Raw genomic sequence first — 23216 nt, forward strand, 5'->3', positions numbered from 1 at the left:
TGAGAGAAAAATCGATCAGCCATGACGAAATGGCAGAGCAGACTCGATGGGCCAAAAGGCCTAATTCTGCTCTGACTTCTTATGGTCTTATGGGCATATTTCACTGTATGTTTCTGATATACATCTGATAAATAAATCTGAATTCTAAGGCAAATTCACATGACAATCTGACCGTTCCAGGAAACAATCTGGTGAATCTATACCACTTAGTGGTCTATGATTCCAGTGTAGAGAAACTGAATTCAGCAATAGTCTTTGATTGTGAGAGCAGAACTATAGCGTTCTATGATTCTATGACTTAAAGAGAGAAAGATTAGCTTTATTTGCCACATGTACATTGAAACATATTGTTATGGTACCGACTCGACTATGCCAACCTCCGGGGTTTAGCTGCTGCACAAGCCTGTATGGATAGCTGGTGCGGTCCCTTTAAAGCTTCTGGCCCACTCTGCTAATTGGTTGCCATGTTTTAGTGCCAAAATTTGGATATTAAAGAGCACTTGAACTCAGGTTCTGTGCTCAGTCATCAGCTCAACTTTGGTTCAGTCTGCAATTGCGTTATGCATTTCCGTCTGATTTGAATTCTTGTCTAGTTTCGTTAGGTTCTCATCTAGCATTTAGTCAAGAACCCTGTTCTCATCTCAGTCTCGAACTAACTCTAACTGTACAGCTTTGGAACATTGAAGCACCAGGAGGGAAACCCATGTGGTCACGGGGTAAATATACAAACTTCTTAGGGACAGCATTGGAGTCGAAACCCCAATCTTACAGCTGGCCCTGTAAAGTGTTTCACTACTACAACTTCTTTAGGTGGTGAGTCAGGCATGGTCTCGCCAGGGCCCTATATAATTGGAACAAGACATCACTATTCTTGTACTCCTTTAGCAGTGGAGGCCAACTCACTATTTGCTTTCCTAATTGCTGATAAGACACTAAATCAAAGCCTTGTCTGCTTTCTCAGTTGGTTATATAGTAAAACCCATGACACTGTTTTACAAAGAAAAGAAGATCTTCCCCATTTCCTGGACTATTCCTCATTCATTAAAGCAGTCATTATCACACTGTTATTTTGGAACTGTGCTGTGTGCAAAGTGACTGTTGTGCTTCCCTATAGTAACTGCTCTTTGAAAATAAATAAATGGTTGTAAGTGAGTGAGAACGATACTGTGTGTTCATCATGAAACAAACCATAGAAATGAAAGTATATTTTCCTTTATCATTTAGAGATAGAATCACATTGAGTTGACTTTCTCGCACACTTCTGCTGTTTTCATGGTGTTTTCTTTTAATCTGCTCTTGAAGTTTCAGGAGGGTTCTTTTGATATTTTACCAGACTGCCAGATCTTGAATACAAAAATCTAGACGAGCACCAATGGTGCATTACTGAGGGAGTCTTTCTCTGCAGGAGGTGCTGTGTTAAATTAAGACCTTGTGTGCACACGAGGAATGCTGTGATACCTTTTAACAATGAACCTTTTCTTTTCCACGGGGTTGTGGTCCTTTCCTATGTCAGAACACAGCATCGGTTTCTGGAGTCTGGTGTCAATATGCAGGTGATGCTGTTTGCCCAAGATAGCTAACCATGATCTTACTTCTGGGGATGATCATAAGACCATAAATCCATAAGGTATAAGAGCAGAATTAGTCCATTCAGCCCATCAAGGCCACACCACCATTCAATCATGGCTTAATTGTTTTAAATCCAATTCTCTTGACTTCTCCCTCCAACCATTATCCCTTCTTACCAATCAAAAACTTATTAAAATTAAAGGCATCCATTAGTCTTGCGAGACCATGGGTCTGCGCCTGGAAGGTCAGGGCGCAGGCCTGGGCAAGATTGTACAGAGACATAGAAACATAGAAAATAGGTGCAGGAGTGTGCCATTCGGCCCTTCGAGCCTGCACCGCCATTCAGTATGATCATGGCTGATCATCCAACTCAGAGCCCTGTACCTGTCTTCTCTCCATACCCCCCGATCCCCTTAGCCACAAGGGCCATATCTAACTCCCTCTTAAATATAGCCAAATGAACTGGCCTCAACTGTTTCCTGTGGCAGAGAATTCCACAGATTCACCACTCAAGATTCACCACTCTGCCCATGCTGCAGGTCTCCCTTCTCCACTACACCAATGTTGTCCAAGGGAAGGGCATTTAGGACCCATACAGCTTGGCACCAGTGTCATCGCAGAGCAATGTGAATTAAGTGCCTTGCTCAAGGACACAAAATGTTCCCTCGGCTGGGGCTCGAACTCACGACTTTCAGGTCACTAGTCCAATGTCTTAACCACTTGGCCATGTGCCTAAACTTATTACTCTCTGCCTTAGTCTCTTTCAGGGAAGGAAGTCTGAGAATCGGAGCGGGAGTGCGGAGGAAGCCATTTTTGAATTTTTTGGTTTTTTTTCATCGGCGTTCGGAGAGGCGGAACTGCGCAGGCGTATGACGTCGGGCAGTAAAGCGCCGAAGATTTTAAAGGAACAGAGCCTTATACAGCGGGCAGCGTAGTTTGCAGGCTGCGGAGTGAGCCGGGAGCAGAGTGAAGGCTTAAGGGCTTCGGCTCAATGGGCTTAGGCAGAAACGGGCAAGGCAAGGAATGTTTGGTATTCATTTTTTTGTTGTTATTTGTGGAGAGGGGCAGTATGAGTGTGAGGGCAGTTTGTTGTTCTTGGTGCCGGATGTGGGAGGCCATGGAGTCTCCAAGCCTCCTGGATGTCCACATTTGCCCCAGGTGCCCCGAGATGCAGCTCCTAAGAAACCGCGTTAGGGAACTGGAGCTGCAGCTCGATGACCTTCATCTGGTCATGGAGAGGGAGGAGTTGATAGAGAGGAGTTACAGGCAGGTGGTCACACCGGGGCCACGGGAGGCAGACAAGTGTGTCACGGCTATGAGGGGGAAGAGGAAGCGTCAGGTAATAGAGAGTACCCCAGTGGCTGTGCCCCTTGACAATAGGTACTCCTGTTTGAGTACTGTTTGGGGGGACAGCTTACCTGGGGGAAGCAACAGTGGCCGTGCCTCCGGCACAGAATCCAGTCCTGTAGCTCAGAAGAGTAGGGAAAGGAAGAGGAGGGCAGTAGTAATAGGGGACTCGATAGTAAGGGGGTCAGATAGGCGATTCTGTGGATGCAGTCTGGAGACCCGGATGGTAGTTTGCCTCCCTGGTGCCAGGGTCTGGATATTTCTGATCGCGTCCAAGGTATCCTGAAGTGGGAGGGAGAGGAGCCAGAGGTTGTGGTACGTATAGGTACCAATGACATAGGTAGGAAAAAGGGAGAGGTCCTGAAAGGAGAATATAGGGAGTTAGGAAGGGAGTTGAGAACAAGGACCGCAAAGGTAGTAATCTCGGGATTACTGCCTGTACCACGTGACAGTGAGAGTAGGAATGCAATGAGGTGGAGGATAAATGCGTGGCTGAGGGATTGGAGCAGGGGGCAGGGATTCAAGTTTTTGAAGCATTGAGACCTCTTTTGGCGCAGGTGTGACCTGTACAAAAAGGACGGTTTACACTTGAATCCTAGGGGGACCAATATCTTGGCGGGGAGATTTGTGAGGGCTACTGAGGACTACTGACTTTAAACTAGAATGGTTGGGGGGCGGGAATCAAATTAAAGAGACTAGGAGAGAGAAGGTTAGTTCACAAATAGAGAAGGCTAGTAGACAGTGTGTGAGGGAGGATAGGCAGGGGACAGAGATCCGGAGCACTCAGACCAAAGATGTAGGGGACAAGAAAGAAAAAAGATAACAAAGTTGTTTGCTCCATTAAGGATAAAAAGAGAGTAAGAGGTGGAGAGTTTCTTAAATGCATCTATATTAATGCTAGGGGCATTGTAAGAAAGGTGGATGAGCTTAGAGCATGGATTGATACCTGGAAATATGATGTTGTAGCTATTAGTGAGACGTGGTTGCAGGAGGGGTATGATTGGCAACTAAATATTCCAGGATTTCGTTGCTTCAGGTGTGATAGAATAGAAGGGGCAAGCGGGGGAGGTGTTGCATTGCTTGTCAGAGAAAATATAACAGTGGTCCTATGGCAGGATAGATTAGTGGACTCGTCCAGGGAGGCTATTTGACTGGAATTGAGGAATAGGAAAGGTACAGTGATGCTTATAGGGGTGTATTATAGACCATCTAATAGGGACCAAGAACTGGAAGAGCAAATTTGTAAGGAGATAGCAGATATTTGTAGTAAGCACAAGGTTGTGATTGTGGGAGATTTTAATTTTCCACACATAGACTGGGAAGCCCATTCTGTTAAAGGGCTGGATGGTTTGGAGTTTGTCAAATGTGTGCAAGATAGTTTTTTTGCAGCAATACATAGAGGTACCAACTAGAGAAGGGGCAGTGTTGGATCTCCTGTTAGGGAATGAGATAGGGCAGGTGACGGAGGTATGTGTTGGGGAGCACTTCAGGTCCAGTGATCACAATACCATTAGTTTCAATATAATTATGGAGAAGGATAGGACTGGACCCAGGGTTGAGATTTTTGATTGGAGAAAGGCTAACTTTGAGGAGATGCAAAAGGATTTAGAAGGAGTGGATTGGGACAATTTGTTTTATGGGAAGGATGTAATAGAGAAATGGAGGTCATTTAAAGGTGAAATTTTGAGGGTATAGGATCCTTATGTTCCTGTTAAGTTGAAAGGAAAGGTTAAAAGTTTGAAAGATCCATGGTTTTCAAGGGATATAGGAAACTTGTTTCGGAAAAAGAGAGGGATTTACAATAAATATAGGCAGCTTGGAGTTAATGAGGTGCTCGTGGAATATAAAGAATGTAAAGATCTAATCTTAAGAAAGAAATTAGAAAAGCTAAAAGAGGATACGAGGCAGCTTTAGCAAGTAAGGTGAAAATAAATCCAAAGGGTTTCTACAGTTATATAAATAGCAAAAGGATAGTGAGGGATAAAATTGGTCCCTTAGAAAATCAGAGTGGACGGCTATGTGCGGAGCCAAAAGAGATGGGGGAGATTTTGAACAATTTCTTTTCTTTGGTATTCACTAAGGAGAAGGATATTGAATTGTGTAAGGTAAAGGAAACAAGAAGGGTAGTTATGGAAAGTATGACAATTAAAGAAGAGGAAGTACATGGATTCAAATCATCTAGAGGTGCATTGGACATGAACTTCATTGCGGATGACTCCAGAAAAAGAAGCCTCAATCCCAAGAGTAAGTTTATGGTCTGCCAAGTAGATGATTCTTGTCCTATTCTGTCCTAGAGTAGTTGCCCATTAATCTTATGCTTTGATTTTTAATGCATATATCTCCCTCTTGAACTCATCATCCCTAATGACATATTGGATGCTAACAGCAACCCGCCACACTCCTATGTGAATTAGGTGAGGGTCCTTCCTCTCCCAGGGATAAGGTCTTCAGAACATCTGTTGGCATGTTTGTAGCTCTGGGCTTTTATAGAATGAGGTTGTTAGCCCCATGCCCAACCTTCCTTCTTTCGCAACCAGGCTTGGGACTGTCCAGGAGGAGTTTTAATGCACGTAATGCTGACTCCTACTCCTATATCTTATGTTCTTATGTTCATCCAGTGGGTGGCAGTTCTGTGAATGGAAACACCTTGCTTGATGCCAGAGGTCAGAGGAGAATGGCCGGACTCATTCAAGCTAACAGGAAGGCAACAGTAACTCAAATAATCATGCATTATAATAGTGATGCTCACAACAGCATCCATGAATGCACTACAGGTCAAAACGTGAAGTGGATTGGATACAGCAGTAGAAAACAGCAAGAGGCAGTTAGAACATTACAACACAATACAGGACATAAATTTACACTCGTGGTCATTTTATTAGGTACAGTGGGTACCTAATAAAGTATTTACTGAATGTAGTTTCTCAGAGCACATTTTTAAAATAGAGTTTGGTATAAGAATGTAATCAGTTGACATGTTAGTGGTGGAAGCGGATACAACAGCGGTGTTTAAGAGGTCCTTGGATAAGCACATGAATATACAGTGTTTTGAGGGATATGGACCATGTGCAGGCAGATGATATTTAGTTGAGATGACATAGTACTTGGCACAGACATTGTGAGTCAAAAGGCCTGTTCTTGTGCTGTGCTGTTCAATTTTTTATGTTCTAAGGTGCAAATATTGTTTTGTAAATATCGTTTAAGATAATGGGCTCAGTATTCAACATGGAGAAGGAGGGAAAGAAGCCAAGCTACCTTTCAAGACCTGGTGAGATCACTTTACCAACACTACCGTGTGCTACTTATCATATGAGAGGTGTTGTATTATAGTGTAGAATTGTTATATTTCTTGTAGTTTAATTTTTCTCTGTGTAATGTTTTAGTGAATTTTCAGTAATTGTAGTATATCTTTGATTATGTATTTTTCTCTATGTTTTTCTGCAACCTGTGTCACTCTACTGGCTACCTCATAGGTTACCTCATTCCAACTGCCTTCCACTTTGTGTCACCCAGACCTTTTCTTCTCTTTTATTTTTCCAAAGGCATATTTGGATATTTGTCACTGTAAAGTCAGAGATTCTCCTCCTTCATAGTGCCATGTCTTGTCACCATATAAGTGGTTAATAGAACCCATTCCAAGGATAAAAAAATAGATTAACTGTTCGCAGAAAAATAGGCCTATAATGAAAGGTGAAACACAGAGTACTAGCTTGGCTGGGGATGTGCCTTTTAAATGTGAAATCAACCAGGGGCTCTGACTGTGCACATACGGTGCCTATAAAAGGTATTCACCACAACCCCCAGAAGTTTTCATGTTTTACTAAATTGAATCACAGTGGATTTAATTTGGCTTTTTTGACACTAATCATCAGAAAAAGACTTTTGTGTCAAAGGGAAAACAAATCTCTGCAAAGTGAATTAAATTAATTAAAATATAAAACACAAAATAATTGATTGCGTAAGTATTCACTCCACTTTAATATGACACACAAAATCATCACTGGTGCAGCCAATTGGTTTCAGAAGTCACATAATTAATTAAATGTAGATCTGTTTTTGGACACCTGGTTGCAGTCAAGGTGTTTCAATTGACTGTAGTATAAAAACACTCGTATCTGGAAGATCCAACTGTTGGTGAGTCAATATCCTGGCAAAAGCTACACCATGAAGAAAAAAGAACACTCCAAGCAACTCTGTCAAAAGGTTATGAAAAACACAGAACAGGAGATGGATATAAGAAAATTTCCAAGTCGTTGAATATCCCTTGGAGTACAGTTAAGCCAATCATCCACAAATGGAAGAAATATGGCACAGCTGTAAATCAGCTTACTGCAGGCCAGCCACAAAAACTGAGTGATCCTGCAAGAATGGGACAAGTCTGGGAGGCCACCAAGCGACCTATGACAACTCTGGAGCAGTTGCAAGCTTCAGTGGCTGAGATAGGAGAGAGTGCGCATAGAACAACTCTTGTCCAGGTTCTTCACCAGCCGCAGCTTTACGCCAGAGTGACAAAAAAAAAGGCACTGTTGAAAAGACTCACTTGAAATCTCAACTAGAATTTGCCAGAAAGCATGAAGTCAGCTTGAAGAAGGTTCTATAGTCTAATTAAAGCAAAATTGAGATTTTTGGCTATCAAACTAAATGCAGTGTTTGGCATAAGCCAAACATCGCGCATCTTCAAAAACACACCATCCCTACTGTGAAGCATAGTGGTGGCTGCATCAGGCTCTGAGGATGCTTCACTGCAACAGGCCTTGGAAGACTTGTGAAGGTAGAGGGTAAAATGAATGCAGCACATTACAGGGAAATTGTGGAGGAAAACCTGATAACTGCGACTTGGGAAAACAAATTGTTTTCCAGCAAGACAATGACCCCAAGCATAAAGCCAATGCTACATTAGAATGGCTTAAAACAACAAACTTAAGATCCTGGAGTGGTCAAGTCAGAGTCCAGATCTCAATTCAATTGAGAATTTTTGACTAGACTTGAAAAGGGCTGTTCACTCACCATAAAGAAGAATGAGGAAAAATTGTAGTGTCCAGATGTGCAAAGCTGATCGAGCCCTATCCACACAGATTCAAGGCTGTAATTGCTGCCAAAGGTGCATCTACTAAATACCGACTTGAAGGGGGTGAATTCTTATGCAATGAATTATTTTGCATTTTATATTTGTAATTAATTTAGATCACTTTGTAGAGATTTGTTTTCATTTTGACATGAAAGAGTCTTTTTCTGTTGATCAGTGTCAAAAAAGCCAAATTAACTCCACTGTGATTCAATATTGTAAAACAATAAAACATGAAAACTTCCAAGGGGTGTGTGAATACTTTTTATAGGCACTGTAGATAGACATAACATATCTCCTAAGACTTGGCGTGGGATATTATTCCTGGTATGCTCATCAATCTGTGTCACAACGTTATTGTCGTTTGTGGGAACTTGTTCTGTACATAGTGGCTGCACATTGGAATTCTACATCCTATTACGCTGCTGGTGTTTAGGGCACCAGTGAGGGCCTTCCATCCCTGGTGGTGTTGGAGCTCCCTTCACTGTGTCAGTGAGTCTCAGAATGCACAGAAACAGACCTTTCGGCTAATCCATTCTATGCCAACTTAATGTTCTGCCTAGTCCTATGTACTTGCACAAAAACGATATCCTCCAAATCCCCCCTATCCTTGTACTTAGCTAAACATCACAAATTATATTACGTTATTTATTTATTCATGTACAAGGTGGAATATTTTGGTCAAGATGAGACCAGCATTCCATGTTCCCTCAGTCGACATCTTCCAGATAGCCCACATAAATGTCTACTTTACTTCCTTTACATCTGTTTTTCATCTTAAATGTGTTTCTAGGACTGTTAGAGCCTGAGATTTACAGTTTGGAGATCAATTAAGTAATCCTGCACTTTTCTGTCTCCGAGCAGATTCCGGGAAGCAAGTGCATACTCGGACGGCCTCAATGCAAAGAAACTTTGAGACAGGTTGCGAGCCAATGTTCAACTCCATTTCACTGATTAAAACACCCATTAATTACTGATTAAAGCATCGAGGAAGATTGACACATCAAAGAGAATGCAGAAGGTGAGCAAGAGTTCATCACTGACTGCCTGCCTTGTCTGTAAATGGCCTATTGTTACGTGGCTCACTGTGGCAGGCAGGTAGGCCTCTGCCTCGTATGGTGCTCCTCACTTTTGATGAATGTCGATGATGTTGGAGGATGGTATTGTGGTTTTACGTTTATGGATTGGACTATTGGTTTATGGACAGTGGACATCTTCAGACTTTTGGTTTCTACATTCTGTGTTCTTTCACCCACTCCTTTTCCATTTGGGAGGGGTTTAAGGGTTGGTGTTCTTGTTATGTTCCGTTAACTTTTTTTGTGCAGGGAAGGCGGGTTTTGAGGTCAATGTTCTTTTTCCATCTTGTGTAGGGGGACGGAGGCTTGGGGCTTGATGATCGGGATGTTGTTCTTTATTGTGCGGGGGGGTGGGTTTGATGTTTCTTACTGAACAACTGTCATGTTCTTTCTTTGTTTAATGGCTATCTGGAGAAGACGAATCTCAAAGAAGTATATGGATACATACAATGATAATAAGTAAACCTTCCGCCTCTTCAGGTCATACTGCCCAGCAATCCCCCAGTTTAATCCGAGCCTAATCACAGGACAATTTACAATGACCAATTAACCTACCAAATGGCATGCCTTTGGGCAGTGGGGGGAAACTGGAGCACCTGGCCCACACGGTCTTGGGAAGAGTGGACAAACTACTTACATGCAGCGGCGGAACTTATAGGCCACTGGTAACTCCACATGTTGTGTATAAAAGTAGAGAGTTTTATAAAGAAACAGACAGAAATTCAGGTAAGAATATTATGCATAATTAGCACCATTCTGTATTTATGTCACTGAAAGTAAATCATATTCCAAGAGTGTAAAGCAATCCCTTTGCAACTGATGAATAATAAAATCTGTCGTGAATATCCTTCAGTGACACTTCCACTTGCTGTTTTGAGCTAATATGACTATAAATGCTCAGAAGGGCTGAATGGCAACGATTTACATTTACGTAATATTTACATTAAGCTGGAAGAATCAATCGTTTTCAATAGGATGGACTCCAACCCTCTTGACGTAGGAATATTTTAGTTTGCATTTGCAAAATTAAAAGCTAATTACACAATTCTTTATTCAACTCGGATAGAATGTAAAATGAAGCTAGAAGTAAATCACAGATATTTGATTAAGTCTCTTTCCAGAAAGACAGTCTTGTTTTGTATTTATAGTGAACTTTGTCACTTCCCTCTAAATTATCCCAGTCCACTTCACATAGCATGAATTAGTTTGCAAAGCACAGTCACTAATATTGCATGGAAGCTTTAACAGAATAAACTGACTGACCTGCGTTCCACTACACTGCTCTATCCTTATTTAATGTATTCTTTCTAAACTCATATTTTGATTAAGGAATTGGTCAGTTGTCTTCCTAGTTTGAAGTCAGTTGTGGAGGTACAGTTCAAAATTGGCCCTTTTCCCACTTCCTAATCTAGAGGCAAAGGGATATTACACTGAGCCGGGAGATTTGGAGTCAAGAACCAAGTCCTTAAATAGCAACAGGGCTTTAGGAAATATATTGAGGTACATTAAGCATACCAGAACAAGTTGAACTCATGAAACCCTTAATATTTTTGTTCAATCTAAGACTCATCCACCTGTGTTATCAACAATTACAGTATCTGCTTCCTGTTTAAACCGATTCAGTTAAAAAGAATCAGAATCAGATCAGGCTTATTATCATTGACATAGAATTTTGTCAGTGTAATTTGTTGTTTTGCGGCTGTGCAATACATCAAAAACTACTATAAGTTACAATAAGAAATATAAAAACAGTAAGTAGTGCAAAAGAAGAGCAAAATAGATCAAGCATTCATGGACCATTCAGAAATCTAATGGTAGATGGGAAGCTATTCTTAAAACATTGAGTGTGTGTCCTCAGACTCCTGTACCTACACTCTGATGGTAGTAATGAGAAGAGGGCATGCCCTTGGTGGTGGGAGACTTTAATGATGATGGCCTCTCCTTAAGTCATCCCACTTGGAGAGGCTAGTGTCTACGATAGAGCTGGCTAAATTTGCAAATCTCTGCAATTTTTCCTGATTCTGTGCAGTGGCCTGTCCATTCCAGATTGTGATGCAACCAAATCTGAATTTTTTCTGTGGTGCATCAGTAGAAATTTGCTGTAGTCTCTGGTGACAAACCAAATCTCTTAAAAACTCCTAATGAAATACATACACTGTGTGCTTTCTTTGTAATTGCATGGAGCCCAGGATAGATCTTCATTGACGTTGACATCCAGGAACTTGAAGTTGCTCACCCTTTCCACTGTTGATCTCACAGGGAGGAATGGTGCATTTTCTCCCAAATTTCCTTTCCTAAAGCCCACAATCAATTCCTTGGTCTTATTGATGTTGAGTGCAAGGTTGTCATGACACCACTCAACCAGTCAATTTACCTTACTTCTATAGGTCTTCTCGTAACCATTTTATACACTTCCAAAAACTGGGTTATCATTGAATTTATATGTGACAATATACCTGTGCCTCAGTAAAACAACCAGCGTAATCAAAGTCTTCACCCACCCAGGAATTCTCTTCTCTTTGTCCCACCAGAAAGAAGATACAAAATCTTCAAAGCATCTGGCGGATTATTGGTGTTTTAAATCCAATCTCTTTGGGTAGATAGGGCTTGTCAGCTGGGATTGGCAGCTCATCTAGGAGAAGGAAAACTCTGATCTCAAATCTTTTCTGCCTTGCAAATATACCTACTCATTGGGAGGCTTTGGTAGTAAACCCTGAGGAAAAAAACCCAGAGCAGAAGTTTCTAAGGCAGTCTGACGTTGAGTTAACATTGAATGGCAACCCCTGTGACACTGCTAATGCCAAAATGGATAAGTTTCTGCCAATCCTTTCTGTTCATCAGGTGCATGGCGAGGGGGAGCTTGCTTTCCATATCGTACTGCCCTGGCTTGCATATCTAGACACAACATCCATGATTGACCCTGACTGACGGAGGCCTCAGTATTGTTTTACCTTATTCAAGCTCAGTGAACCCTGCAATGAATTGATCTAAGCATTATGCAAGATGATTCTAGACTGCCGTATGAAGCAACAGAAGTAGTAATAAGTACTTTTCCCCTGCAACTTCACACAGCTTTGCAAGTTGCCAAAGTTGTCAATGTTTTATACATAATTAAGCTCTGAATGTCCCTGATATTCAGTAATATTTAAAAACTGCTGGAAATGAAATAAGTAATTAAAAATTAAAAAGATCCAAAATTCTTTTTCAATAATTAAGAAGATATTAAACAGACCTGAATATATCTATAAAAAATGACTTTTTTGTATGTTTCTTCCATGCGCTGACACAGTCTCACCTCAAAGGTACATGCTTAGCCCACTGCTCTACTTTCTACACTCATGACTGTGTGTTTAACTACAGTGAAAAAGCCATCCATAAATTAGCCAAACACACATCTAACTTTGGTAGAATCTCAGATGGAAACAAAGAGACATACAGGAATGAGAAAGATCGACTGCATCATTCAACATCATTAAGACTAAGGAACTGGTTGTAGACTTCAGGAAGGGGAAGTTGGGAGTATGCACCCTCACTGAGGGTACAATCTGATGCGGATTGTTGGTAATATCTGTCCTCATTGATGATCAACTCAAGAGAGTGTGCTTAGCCCATTGCTCTACTCTCTCTATACCCATGACTGCATGGCTAGGTATAGCTGAAATATAGCTCAACCACATTGTTGACAGAATCTCAGATGGAGATGAGAGGGCATACAAGAGTGAGATATACCAGCTAGCTGAGTGGTGTTACTGCAACAACCTTGCCCTCAATATCAGTAAGACGAAAGAGCTAATTGTGGAGTTTAGTATCAGTAAGACGAGGGAACATGAACCAATCCTCAAAGAGGGATGAGAAGTGGTAAAGGTGAGCCATTTCAAGTTCCTGGTGTCAAGATCTCTGAGGATCTGACTTTGTCCCAATATATCAATGCAGCTATAAAGAAGGCAAGGCAGTGGCTATATTTCAACTAAAACACTCGAAAACTTTTATAGATGTACTGTGGAGAGAATTCTGACAGACTGCATCACTGTCTGGTATTGGGGGCGGGGGGTGCTTCTTACTGCACAGGACCAAAAGAAGCTGCAGGAAGTCGTAAAATTTGTCTCCTCCATCTTGGGTACAAGCCTCCGTAGTACCCAAGACATTTTCAAGGAGTGGTGCCTCAGAAAGGCAATGTCCATTGTTACAGACCCCCATCACCTAGGGCATGTCCTCTTATTGTTCTTACTGTCAGGAAGGAGGGACAGAAGCCTGAAGGCACACACTCAGCGATTCAGGAACAGCTTCTTTCCCTCTGCTGATTCCTAAATAGACATTGAACCCATGAACACTACCTCACTTTTTTAATATATTATTTCTGTTTTTGGATTATTTTTAATCTATTCAATATACATATATATATATATACTTAATGTCGTTTATTTACTTACTTTTTTCTTCTTCTATATTATGCATTGCATTGAACTGCTGCTGCTAAGATAAAAAATTTCACGACACATGCGGGTGATAATAAAACCAATACTGATTCTGCTTCTGAGCGGTCTGACCCCATCCATCAGATTTCTACAGAGAGCATTCAAAGTGGTTATAGAGGCTCCAGTGCCACAGGGTTAAAGAAAACTGCAGGGGTTTGTAGACTCAGCCATCTCCACCATGGACATTATCCACCCCACCCTATAGTAAATCTTTGAAAGGCAGTAGCTCAGGAAGGTGGAATCCATCACTGCCTGGGACATGCCTTCTTCTCATTGCAACCGTCAGTGAGGAGGTTCAGGAACCTGAAGGTAGACAATCAAACATACAATCAACAACTTAAGAGCAGCTTCTTCCTGTCCACCATCATATTTCTGACTAGTCTATGAACCCAATAATGCTACTTCATGAATTTACTTTTTTGCACTATTTATTTATTATATATTTCTGATTGTAATGTACAGTTTTTTATGTACAGCACTGTACTGTTGCTGCAAAGCAACAAATTTCAGGACTCATGTCCATGATAATAAACTTGATTCTCATTCTGAAGCACCACATAACTCTCAACGAAATCAGTGTGGTTGGGGCTCACTTACCATGATTAGAGGGAGTGACTTTGAGAGCTGGTTCGCTTTTACACACGCTGGGAAATCTCAGCAAGATCCAGTGTTGCTCCTCGATGCCATGGTGTGTCCTGGGGTAGAGCACATTGGTAGAGCCGTCATCAGTAGTAAGAGCCGATGCTTTGGAAACTCTGCACTGAATTGCAGATGCATGAAGATTTCAGTCTAACAAACATTTACCTGCAAAACTTGTTTATCTCCTTGGTGTCATGATCTAATTCCAATTCCCAATGGCCCTGGAACGTGAAAAGCTCTTTAAATATAAGTCTTTGGTGTTGTTGAACAGATTCTGTTTCTACAATAGCATCTTAGATTGAAAGGCCCTAGAAATGGAAGAACTGATGTTCATGGCTCTGCAATGAAAAAACAGTATGTGTCACTGGGACAAAGGTTGGACATCAGCACAGTAGACAATATTTAATTCGTTAGCGATCCAAGTTAGATACAGTCCAATGAGAAATCTGTCCACTGCAGGCTTCCTTGGGAATGCAAGCCTTACTGAGGAAAGTGCTCTCACATCATAAATAGAGACAATGCCATTAGGTCACTCCTACTGAATTAGTTTCACAGAGGAAACAAATAACATTAATTGAAATATCTGCTGGTAGGACATGAATGGTTTCTCTTGATTTGTGCACTCAAGCCCTTAAGTCTTTTATTGATAATTTAGCCACTGGAAGGCATATGAAAGATATAATTAATATTCTCAATGCAGCCTATCAATTTATTCATTGTGGAACTTAGGTTTCAAATTTTCTTGGAAATTAAACACAAGTAGGAACAAAGATGATTGATAGTAGGTTTTAAATAAAGCAAGTTGGTCTCTTGGCTTCTTAACACGAGCCAATACTCCCAAAGGCAACTCCAATTATCTGGTAGACTCTTCAATCTCTTTATAACTGTCTTTAACTAACTCCTTACAGAGATCCATCACCTGTGCATGCATAAGGTTAACAGATTTAACAGGATTAGAATTTGGACATTGCAAAAGACAAATTAATTGGGAAATGCTAAATTTAATCTCATTTCACTCTAGGATACTGCATGAAAGCTACGATCTATCAAATTTACACTGGAAATTTTATGGACCATATCTAATCCTAAATCCTTCACATGCCTAGAAATACTGTATAATTCAATTACCTGCAAAACAAAGAAAATAAAAATGGATTTATCCCAGAACAACCAACCACGATTACTTGGGAGAATCTTGATTTAACTGAAGTAAAACATGCCAAATTAAACTTATTAGACCTTCTTGCAACAGGGGAGGCAATAATGATTTATTGTTGTTATATTCATGCTTTTATATATGTCCTGATATGGTAACATTGAATATGAAAGATGAACAAGGACGGATTGACACTCTGAACTCATCTTCCCACAGCTTCTCATAAAGGCTATTAAATAGAATTTAAATTAGACTAACGTTTCAGGCAAATTGAACCAAGTACTGAACCTAATAAGCACATATATAGGAGCCAAGAGAAACTATGTTTTATTACAATAATATTTATTGTAATTCTTGGCCCACACCTATTCCTAACATTATCTTTGGAAGTTGTACAATCACCAATAATTTGAAGATATTATACATCTCTGTATGTTTCTAATAGAGATTTTAGGTACTGGTTCATTGGAGCTTAATTACTTTGTGCTCTGCTTTCATAAGGCAATCAAAATAAGATCTATCATGCACTCAGTGGCCATTTTATTAGCTATAGGAGGTAGCTAATAAAATTGTCACCGACTGCATGTTCATGGTCTGCTGCTGGCCTTGCTCCGTTTCAAGGTTCCTCATGTGTGTTCAGAGATGCTCTTTGCACACCATTGTTATAACACATAATTACTTGAATTACCACTACCTTCTTGTCAGCTTAAACAAGTCTGACCATTCTCCTCTGACCTCTTTCATTAAGTAGGCATTTTCACCCTCCAAACTGCTATTCACTGGTGTTTTTTTTTGTATATTTCTCACCTTTCTCTGTAAACTCTGAAGTCTATTATGCATGAAAATCCCAGGAGATCAACAGTTTCTGAGATACTCAAATCACTCCATGTGGCACTAACAATCATTTGGTCGAAGTCACTTTGATCACATTTCTCCTCCATTCTGATGTTTGGTCTGAACGCCAACTGAATCTCTTGACCATGTCTGCATGCTTTTATGCACTGAGATGCTGCCACATGATTGGCTTATAAGATGCTTGCATTAACATGCAGGTATACAGGTGTATAAAGGTAATAAAGAGGCCACAAGTTAAAATATTATTGGGTTTTGTTGGTGAACCATGGCAGCCCATTAGCCTTTGTCTGTGATAACGCTAACATGTTTCACCTCAGACGTTTAAAGAAGTTCGGCATGAGTCCCCAAATCCTAAAAACAAGCTATATTGACTATTCTGTTGTATATCTTACCGTGCATGCTATTTATTACAAATTACTATAATTTGCACATTGCACACTTAGACGGAGATGTGAGGTAAAGATTTTTAATGCTCATGTATGTGAAGGATGTAAGAAATAAAGTTAATGCAAGTTCAAAGCTTTAGCTTGTCTGCATTCAAATGCAAGGGAACCTGAATGTTCCACTGTATTCCTGAAAATCTATCATTACTATACCCACTGTGGAGTTGAGTGATAGAGTATGAATGTACTGATCATCTTTGGCCTAGGTGCTGGGGAATCTGTGCTCTAGTTGTAGGTTTATAGATCTGTAAGCCCATTCATTTGAATGGAGAATTTACAGGTATAAGGCAAGTTATATACTTCTATAAATCATGTGTTTGCAGCTATAGTTTCAATAATTTATAACAATAATTTTATTTGTTTTTATCTTTATGAATGTTCAATAGCTTTTCTCAATGTAGTTTGTTATGGAGTTTGATTGTGTCTGAGGGATATTCTAAAGCATTAATAAAATTTAGATACAAGAGACTGTAGATTTTGAAATCTGGAGGAACAAAACAATCTGATGGAGGAGAAAAACATAAACATGAAAGATTCTGGAGGTCTTGAGCCACACACACAAAAGGCTGGAGGAACTCAGCAAGTCAGACAGCATCTATGTGGAGGGAGGAATTAACAGTCGATGTTTCCGGCTAAGACCCTTCATCAGGATTGAAGAAGGATCCTGATGAGGGGTCTTGAAATGAAACATTGACTGTACATTACCCACCCACCCACTTAGATCCTGCCTGACTTGGTACGTTCCTCCAGCACTTTTTGCATGTTTCTTAAACTGAAGAGGTTGAAGAGAAACTGCTGGAAGAAAGGATCTGTGAATATTTTGGGCTGAAGACTGCATCAGGTTGGTAAAACTTGTCAACATTGATGAATAAAAAGGTTGGAGGAAAGGTCTTGTCATAAGTAAGTTTTTCTTTTGGAAGTTCAGAAGTCGTCTGTCAGCTGATTGAAACATGACATGTAGGACCATCGGGGGCTTCGTCAATGGGGTGCAGGAGTTCCTCATTGCTGGAATACTTCAGTGTGGCACAGTATATCCAGGTATCTCAGCAGTGAGTATGGAAATTCACTTGTGGTACAAATTGAGCTACGATTTTAGATTTTGCTAATCCTCCGATCTTCTAGAATAGATTATGAAAGGAGAACTGCTAAACAGCAGCATTTTCTTGCATTTGTATTGTAGTTTTAAATAACAAAGTCTCCCACTTAGTGGCTCAGCATTATTCTCAAGCAATATTATACACTAAGGTACATAAAGAGACACGAGGGAAGGTGATCACAGAAGTAGGTGTCAAACTCTAAAAGGATGAATGAAGTCAAGAGGGAGGAGATTTACTGAGAGCATTATGGAGTTTTGTGTTTGTCATCTGTTAAAATGGCTATGAAGAACATATGGGTTGACATTTAGGCTGTAATTTCTTCTGATGTTGGTGCTGTTTAGAATCAGGATCAGAATCAAAATCAGATTTATTATCACTGACTTAATGTAGGTGTCATGAAATTTATTAATTCATGACAGCAGTTCAGAGCAAAGATATAAAATTAATATAAATGACAAAAATTACCATTCAACCATCAGGCTTCTGAACCAGCATGGACATCTTCACTCACCACAACACCAAACCGACCATTAAACAGAGCCAATGAACTCACTTTCAAGAGCTCTACAACACATGTTCTCAGTATTTTTTCTTTTTCTTTTCAAATCTTTTTATTATTATTATATCATTCAAAAATAACACGAGTACATCAAAGTAAGCAACACTTACAATGTCCCAAGGAAAAAAATCATTATTTTAAAGATTGAGAAATTTTGGTGATAATTAAAAAAACCCTACTAAGCAGAAAAAGTGGGGGGAAAAACCCCATTAGATGTACAACCCCAGAGCCATGCGTCGTACAAAAAGCTTCTAAAGATGAACATCAAACTGCCAGCAAGAAAAAAATATATACCAAAAATTTACAATCAGATCATGGAGGAAATCTATCAATTAACTCAAATGATAATAACGAGCAAATGAACCCTATCTTTTCTCAAAATCAAATAAAGGTTCAAAGGTTCAACTTTTAATTGTCTCCAAACTAAGACATAACATCTCTTGAGAGAACTATTGTGACAAAGTGGGAGCTGATACATCTTTCCACTTCAACAAAATGGCCCTCCTAGCTATCAATGTAACACATGCAATAACATGTTGGTCAGACACATAGATACCATGGATATTTTGAGGAATTATTCCAAAAAGCACAGTTTGTTAGGTTGTAAATTAATTTTAAGTGCAGTATTTTTAGTTTATCCATTTATTTATCTATTAATCTATTATTTATTTATTATTTGATTCTTCTTGTATTTCCACAGTTTGTCAGTCTTTGTGTGTAGTATCTCATTGAATACATTATACTTCTTTGTTTTGCTGTAAATGCCTGCAAGAAAATAAATCTCAGGTTGTATTTAGTGACAATACATACTTTGCCAATAAATTTACTTTAAACTTTGAAAAATAAATAAATTATGCAGAAATTGAATAATAAGGTATTGTTCAGGGGTTCATATATTTTTCAGAATTTTGACGGCAGAGGGGAAGAAGTTGTTCCTGAATCTTTAATCTTTTTTTTTGCTTTGGAGGATGGTGGGAAGCAGAATAAAATTCCTAGATGAACAGTCAGGAGAAAATAACAGCCTGTCAGAGAGAAAAATAAAATCAGTCAATACCCCTGACCGTGGGCTTTCAGAAACTGGTAACACTGTTTCTCCAGCCTTGACTAAACTTTAGGTCCTTCTCGATTTCAGCCAGAATTAGGTTTAATTTGGCTCCAAAGTTTATAAAGGGAGGTTGAAATTGAATAATTCCCAAAGATAGCCACCATGGTCTATTCTTTCTCTGAGTATTGATATCCTACACAAGTCAAGAAGAATGGCTTATGACAACAATATATAGCAATATCTTGAAGTTTGTCTGAAGTGATTTCTCCTGTCTCTGCTTATAACTCTAGTTACAGAACAGATGGTTCATGAGGTTGTTTGACACTTAGTTTACTGAATGATTTTTGACATATGGAATATTGAAAGAAAAATCTCTGTGCTCAATACCAAGTTTTATGTTTCGCCTTTGTGTTAGATGTCTGTTAAATGAAATATTTCAAAATCTGGAGATCAAAAATATAAACAAAAATCACTTGATGCTTAAGAATTCCATAAGAACTTCTCTCATTCACATCCTATTACATTCCCTCCATTGATTCTGCTACATTTCCTGCTACTTTGGAAATGCAACCAATATAATCAGGAGCCTCTCCTGCCCTACTTATTCTTGCTTCTCTCCCCTACCATCAGACAGAAGGAACTACAGTTCACAAATCAGTGAATTTGAATGAATCAAGATAGTGGAAGCAGACAGACCAATTGGGTTTGTTCTTGCCATGAGGTCAAAGGAATGGAGGCTGCCATTTTGTGAAGTTGCTCTGAAGCCTCCATCTTGTGAACTGTTTGAGAACTGATTCTTTGCTCTGGGACAATCTAATTAGAGCAATTGAATGTGGACACAAGGCACTTCTGCAATTGATCTGCTAAACCCAAGATCATTATTAGTAAGTTGTGTATCATTTACAATGGTAGGTTTGCAGAAGTTAATGTTATCTTGGTCTAGTGTAAATGTGGTCTGGTTTGACTGGTCTGAACCATGTTGAAAAGAACAAAGGAAGTCACCTAAGGCATGAAGTTGTGTAGACTTTGGACCAGAGCCAATAAGAAGTTGTGAGAGCTCAGAAAATGACCCATAACCAATGACACCAAAATACAACATTTGAACTGGTAAGGAATGGATTTTCAAGCAGAGTATTGAAAGCAAAACAGCAACAACTCGAGATTAGCCATTGCAGATAGAAGTGTGAGCGACCCGATGTGGAACACATGGAACATGTGGAGAGTGGACCGGGACTATGGGGAACGCCTGGCCAACGTAGACTCCTTTGCACAGTTATTACCTTTTCTGTTCTTTGACTATTGAGTAGAGTCAGAGAAACCTAATGAGTGTGCACACAGCTGCTTGGTGTATGAATTTATGTGCTTGTGAACTTTGACAATAAAGGTACTTGTCGATAATCACAGATTCTCTCCGTGCCCCTTTGATCATTATCAGCAGGCAGTAAACCCTTGTAACAAGATATACTTTAAAGTTTGAAGGTGTGTACCATCAGATTCAAGGACAGTTTCTATTCTGTTGTTATCAGACATTTGAACTGATTGTTCGCATAGTAAAGATAGAGCTCTTCATCTGCTAATCTAGCTCCTTGCAGCCCTCACACTGCATCTGTTTACCTGCACTGCACTTTCTCTGCAGCTCCATCACTTTATTCTGCATCATTTTACTTTGTTTTACTACCGTGATGTGCTCTCGTATGGCATGATCTATCTGGATGGCATGTAACCAGAAGATTTTCATTGTACCTCAGTACATGTTTTAATAACAAACCAACACAATTACTTTGCACTTCAACGTAAACTCAAGGGATTCTGCAGATGCTGGAAATATTCAGCAACGTACAAAACTCAGCAATTCAGGCAGCAGCTATGGAGGGGAATTAACAGTTAACATTTCAGGTCAGCACCCATCATCAGGACTGCAAAGGAAGAAGGTAAAAGGTAGAATAAGAAGATTGGGTGGGGGTGGCAGTTAGGAATGGATTACAAGCTAGCAGTTGATAGGTGTCACCACTTGTCAGAGCCTCAGCTGTCCATTCTGGTGAGGCAACACTTCACCTGTGAGTGTGTTGGGGTCGTCTGTTGTAACTGGGGCTTCCAGTGTATCATTCTTTACATTGGGACACATTCACTCTGTCTCCGCAAAAGACAGAATCTCCTAGTGGCTATCCATTTTAATTCTACAGGGAGGTGACAGGTGAAATCAGGTAAGGCAGAGTTGGTTGGGTGGGGAGGAGGTGTTACGTACCCCGTAACTGGGTTGCCAAACCAGCGGAAATGGATCACTCAGTTGGAGTCTGGATTACTAGAACTAAGAAAGTTTTATTAAAGAAACAAGCAACACAGTACTCTAATCAAAAGGATAATGAATGCAACGGTTCAGCAATGATAAACATACATGTACACAGAATTCAGATAACAGGATCAATCAAGCTCTATCGTTGTCTAGGGGTAAATGACCAGTTTCAAAGTGACGCAAAGTTCAGTTCAATTTAGTTCAGTTCAGTTCGCAGTAATCGCTGCCGTGGGAGATGGACAGTGTGGGGGAAGGAGAGAGAGAGCAAAACGAATGAATATTCAAGGCTTCCACACAGACCTTCGCAGTCAGCTTTCGGGCGAGTCCTTTGTAATGTCATCTGAGGTCACCGACCGTGACCCCCTCCGTTTCCAGATACGATCGTTTCTCTGCGGTGAACCTGGCACCCAGGCAAGGGTGGACACACACCAGGTTCCCGCCGATCGTGCCTTTCCACCCTGTGCGTCTATGGCCTGGTCCCGCAACCGGCCTTCCAAAACTTCCCACCGACTTGTGAGAGATGCACCGCTTCCAGGGTCTCGTTACCTCGGGTGTCGTGTGTGTCGCCTTAGCGAACCTGTCCCTTTTTATCCCCCTGCTGGGGTATCGCCTGTCCATCACTTCAAACAGTTCAGGGTTCAAAGGGGGAGCTGATCTTGACAGCTCTCTCCTTCTGTTACTCTCTTGTTAATTTGGAGATTAACATCTCCAAATGCTGCTCCATTGTTTTCCTTATCTCTCTCTCTCCTGAAGACAGGTGGCAGACCAACTGCTGATCCCACTGGTGCCAGCACAGGACAGCTACATCTTAATCTATGTGTATTCTTGTCACACTTCCCCCCCTTTAAGGATTTTTACCGGGGGTAAAAATTACAAACATGAATACATTATTTGATACACACAAATATACATCTTTATCAGCTATTTGGCTAACACAGCGAATTTGAAGTTGTCAACACCTGGCAGACAGTCAACCATCACATTTTCTGTTCTTTTTATACGTGTTATTAATAATCCCTTAGACCAGGCTCCAACTTAGCTAATTTCATAGTGGCCAAAAACACTGATGAATTGCGATCAATGTAACCTCTCATTGGGTTTCGTCCCGGACCACAATAACAAGGGTCGTCCCATTCCGACTTAGTTTTCTCTCGCAAGGGCTTAGTAGGAGGGAGAGGGGTAGTAACCGCAGAGTTTTTGCAAAACTTCCTACAGTACCCCACCATCTCCAAGAGCCTTCTGAGGGCCCTCTTGTCTGTGGGGGTTGGGATGTCAACGATAGCCTGCACTGTAGCTTGCATCGCTGCCAGCTGCCCCTGTGTCACCACAATTCCCAGGTAAGTGACCTTCGTGTGGCCGAACTCATTTTTTTCAAGGTTTACTATCAAGCTGGCTTCAGACAGCTGTATTACATCGCCAGTACACACCTCTGTGTTCGTCAGCCCTTTAGTCACTGAATTACTCATTCTATAGGGATGATGCTCGCTAGGCTACCTAGTGTAAGAAAAACCACCCAACGTCCCAGTTCTTTGCATCGCCTCGGGACAATCAAACACACGTGTGCGAGTCGTTTAATTACTTCTCCTAAAGAGTCGCT

Source organism: Mobula hypostoma, chromosome 7 (assembly GCF_963921235.1).
Source record: "Mobula hypostoma chromosome 7, sMobHyp1.1, whole genome shotgun sequence".
In the NCBI taxonomy this organism is placed as follows: Eukaryota; Metazoa; Chordata; class Chondrichthyes; order Myliobatiformes; family Myliobatidae; genus Mobula; species Mobula hypostoma.